At 49.8% G+C, this 4,670-nt stretch overlaps 1 protein-coding gene across 3 annotated transcripts in view; it reads left to right on the top strand.

Moving 5' to 3' along the window:
• The window catches only part of LOC133122618 (transmembrane channel-like protein 6), a 36,035-nt gene continuing 31,365 nt past the window's right edge, over nucleotides 1-4,670 (top strand). Inside the window, exon 1 of one of the 3 annotated variants that reach the window (XM_061232686.1) lies at nucleotides 1-71. The gene's annotated coding sequence lies outside the window, so the exon portion shown is untranslated. Of the gene's footprint in view, nucleotides 72-694; nucleotides 903-4,670 lie in introns of those variants that run through there. The other 2 variants (XM_061232687.1, XM_061232685.1) reach the window with 2 other exon arrangements.

Below are 4,670 nucleotides of genomic sequence, written 5' to 3'. Positions count from 1 at the left end.
GGAAAGGTGTTTCGTGCTTTCTGGGAGTGACAACAGAAACTGTCTGAGGGACATAGTTATACTTCATACAGGTAAGCTGATATTTGTATCCTATTGATTGCAAATACCTAATTTCTTACAAGTTCTAACATCATATAGCTAGTCTAGGTACACACGATTGTGTATATGTACAAATCAGCTAGACTAGAGCGCATTTGACAGCCGTGCCGTGACAGGGGTGGCAAACACCTTCGCATGTACTTTGATACTCACGACGTAAACCTGATAGCACAGTAGTCGAGAGTCCACAAATGGGCTGTATTTCTATATTGGTCTAAAGGACGCTGATCGCATTCAAAATTTGGGCAAACAACAACCAGGAATGTTTTTTTTAACAGTCGAGTAAAGCTGTAGGTACGTATGAAGATCTACGTATGTATGTACCAAGCAGCTGGCACTATACCGTTCACTCTCGGTTTCCTCCGCAACGGGCAGCAGAGAATTTGAGTGAAACCCTCGCAGGGGACAATCGCAAACTAACACATGGCCGAGGATTTCTACCAATGAATAGGGTCATACCATTGTGCGTGGAAAACTTTTTCCGCAGGGCGAAGTCACACGCCGCGGTGCGAGTTAACAACGCGGTTGAGTCATTTGAAAGGCAGATTTCGCAAAGCAAAAAAGGGTGACTACTTCGGGAGCGTGGTGTGGCCGTCTCCACATCCGGTTTGGCGTCACTCGCGGGGTAATTAGCGATTTCGCTGTTCTGTTTGCGCAAGGACCCCCCGTCGTGGAGATGGTCTCTGCTCGCTCAGTGGCTGGAACGAACGCTCCGGTTTGTACAGCCGCAGCGCAATAAGCCCTGTAGGGAAGAAAGACAACTTTATGATCGATATCGGCTGATGTTCCCGAAACTCTTTTGGGTGAGTTACTGTACATCATGTAGAATGTTTACACTTGTTCTTTTTGACGGGACAAGTGTCTTTACACGCTCGCTTGCCAGGTTCATATTGTATGATGTTCAAGGTGGAAACACTTTACAATGAGTATCCAACTCACAGCAAGTAGTCAGAAACCGTCTACAATCATACAGGAAGGGTAACGTTTGCATTTCTTTATCTCAACGTGCTGCGCACATCTTAGTGAATCTGAGCTTTAGCTTCTCATGGTGGTTTATGGGCACGGTTAAAAATGAAGAACAGCAGTCGCAGGCAATGTTGTTGAGGGCTGTCAATCACGTCGCATTGATTGTCAGTGGAAATTTTTCCCAAAACGGCTAATTGCATAACTCTCGGTTGAAGTTCAGACGCAGTCGTAAACAATAAGCAAACGTTTTAGCAAAGTTTGGAGGCTGCGTCTGTGCGTGTGAGTCTGTCGCGATCGTGGGGGGTGAGATTCGGTAGTGTTCATTGGCGGTGTTGGGGGACAGGGAAGGGGCTGCTATTGTGACAGAAACCACTACCCCCTCGAGCGGTCGGCCACAAAAGACCACCCCCGCCCCCAACTTTATTTCCAGAACACCAGCTAAGTTCGGTTCATTCTGTCATTTAACCGCCCATAATTCAAGTCATTAGGCTTTATTTCTTCGTATTCCGTATTGATTAAAAATCAAACCCAGAAGTCAAACGTATTTTTTTTACTAGCCTAACGTTGCTGCTTTAAACAAGGAAGCTAGCCTAGCCTACTCCCTGACTTGGGTGCAATGTTCTGTGTGTTTCTGCTGAAGATATAAGACCCATACCCTTTTTTATTTCACATGCTGTGCAGGGTATTGGCATTTCTCTAGCTTTGTTTCTGCTTTGCCAACATGTGCCCTGGTAGTGTTTTACCTCCCACGGAGTGCAGCGTTTAAATCAGCATCTTTATGAAGGGTGACAGGCGAGTGCGATGCGACCAAGACTTACAGCCGAGCGATTTCTGGTTCAAATCCCAGACGTGGCACAGCTGAACTCTTGGTGAAGATGCTTAACCTGAACTGTTTCCACGAATAGCCTCCCGTAAATGGGCAGTGTGTGGACATTTAAACCTCATAAAGTTTTGCCGGATCAAGATGTCTGTTAAGCCACGATATAATGTAAACTTGAATAAGTGAAAATAGTACGCCATGCACCCTGGCCCTTGTAAATGCAAAACGCTGGGGGAAGCTTGGGGAAAAGATAATCTGTTTATTAAATGTGTGTGGGTGTTCTGCACAGTGTCATCTGCAAACATTAATCATCTCAGCCAACAACTGGCTGCCCCAGTCATGTACCTCAGCCACTAGGCTACAGGCTGCCCCAGACATGTACCTTAGCCACTAGGCTACAGGCTGCCCCAGTCATGTACCTTAGCCACTAGGCTACAGGCTGCCCCAGTCATGTACCTTAGCCACTAGGCTACAGGCTGCCCCAGTCATGTACCTTAGGCACTAGGCTACAGGCTGCCCCAGTCATGTACCTTAGCCACTAGGCTACAGGCTGCCCCAGTCATGTACCTTAGCCACTAGGCTACAGGCTGCCCCAGTCATGTACCTTAGCCACTAGACTACAGGCTGCCCCAGTCATGTACCTTAGGCACTAGGCTACAGGCTGCCCCAGTCATGTACCTTAGCCACTAGGCTACAGGCTGCCCCAGTCATGTACCTTAACCACTAGGCTACAGGCTGCCCCAGTCATGTACCTTAGCCACTAGGCTACAGGCTGCCCCAGTCATGTACCTTAACCACTAGGCTACAGGCTGCCCCAGTCATGTACCTTAGCCATTAGGCTACAGGCCGCCCCAGTCATGTACCTTAGCCACTAGGCTACAGGTTGCCCCAGTCATGTACCTTAGCCACTAGGCTACAGGCTGTCCCAGCCATGTACCTTAACCACTAGGCTACAGGCTGCCCCAGTCATGTACCTTAGCCACTAGGCTACAGGCTGCCCCAGTCATGCACCTTAGCCACTACGCTACAGGCTGCCCCAGTCATGTACCTTAGCCACTAGGCTACAGGCTGCCCCAGTCATGCACCTTAGCCACTACGCTACAGGCTGCCCCAGTCATGTACCTTAGCCACTAGGCTACAGGCTGCCCCAGTCATGTACCTTAGCCACTAGGCTACAGGCTGCCCCAGTCATGTACCTTAACCACTAGGCTACAGGCTGCCCCAGTCATGTACCTTAGCCATTAGGCTACAGGCCGCCCCAGTCATGTACCTTAGCCACTAGGCTACAGGTTGCCCCAGTCATGTACCTTAGCCACTAGGCTACAGGCTGTCCCAGCCATGTACCTTAACCACTAGGCTACAGGCTGCCCCAGTCATGTACCTTAGCCACTAGGCTACAGGCTGCCCCAGTCATGCACCTTAGCCACTACGCTACAGGCTGCCCCAGTCATGTACCTTAGCCACTAGGCTACAGGCTGCCCCAGTCATGCACCTTAGCCACTCGGCTACAGGCTGTCCCAGTCATGTACCTTAGCCACTAGGCTACAGGTTGCCCCAGTAATGTACCTTAGCCACTAGGCTACAGGCTGTCCCAGCCATGTACCTTAACCACTAGGCTACAGGCTGCCCCAGTCATGTACCTCAGCCACTAGGCTACAGGTTGCCCCAGTAATGTACCTTAGCCACTAGGCTACAGGCTGTCCCAGCCATGTACCTTAACCACTAGGCTACAGGCTGCCCCAGTCATGTACCTCAGCCACTAGGCTACAGGCTGCCCCAGTCATGTACCTTAGCCACTACGCTACAGGCTGCCCTCAGTGCACTGGATCCCAAACCTCCACCCTCAGCCAGTCCAGGTATTTGTTGTGCTCCACCTCAAGGACAGCTGATACAACTAGTCAAGGACTTGAAGTGCCTGGGCTGGCGGGGGGTACTCATGGAGAGGTTTGCACCACTGATCGCATTTCAGGGTAGATCCATGTCTGATGAACGACCCCTCCAGAAAATGCTGAGTGGTATGCCCGATGCTTGAGGTAATGCAGCGACAGTTGTTTATCCATTGAAGGTGCGACTGACTAATGAATTCATGCGTTTCTTTAGCATGTTTATTTTCTTGCTAAAGCGCTAACTGTGCTAACAGATCACAATCAGATGCTGACTGTTGACCGGTTGCCAAACGTTTTTTTCCCCTCCCAGAAGGCAACACAATTATATTGTTAGTTACACAGAAACGTGGTTTGAAATTGGTTCCTCATTTCTCGCTCTCTCTTTCTGTTTCTGTGGTAACTCTGCGTTTTGAAAGAGCCTGTAATCTGTGCCCTTCCTTGGCCTGGTTTTGTTTCTGCTGGTATTGTCACTGTGGAGTCGTGGGGGTGGTGCTTCAAATGGGATGAACAGATTTCAGTGTTGGTGCCACTGATTGGTAGAATCGGGTATGCCAAATTAGGGTTGAAATGAGCATCTACAGGACGGTAGAGCTCCAGGAACAGGGTTGGGCAGCCCTGCTCTAGCTGTTGAATGAGGTGTGCTTTGTTAGGGTTGGAGTGAAAGCCTACAGGACGGTAGATCTCCAGGAACAGGGTTGGGCAGCCCTGCTCTAGCTGTTGAATGAGGTGTTGCTTTGTTAGGGTTGGAGTGAAAACCTACAGGACGGTAGATCTCCAGGAACAGGGTTGGGCAGCCCTGCTCTAGCTGTTGAATGAGGTGTGCTTTGTTAGGGTTGGAGTGAAAACCTACAGGACGGTAGATCTCCAGGAACAGGGTTGGGCAGCCCTGCTCTAGCTGT

This window comes from Conger conger, chromosome 2 (genome assembly GCF_963514075.1).
Source record: "Conger conger chromosome 2, fConCon1.1, whole genome shotgun sequence".
NCBI classification, from domain to species: Eukaryota; Metazoa; Chordata; class Actinopteri; order Anguilliformes; family Congridae; genus Conger; species Conger conger.
The sequence above is the reverse complement of the archived record's forward strand: the minus strand, read 5'-3'. Positions and strand labels throughout refer to the sequence as shown.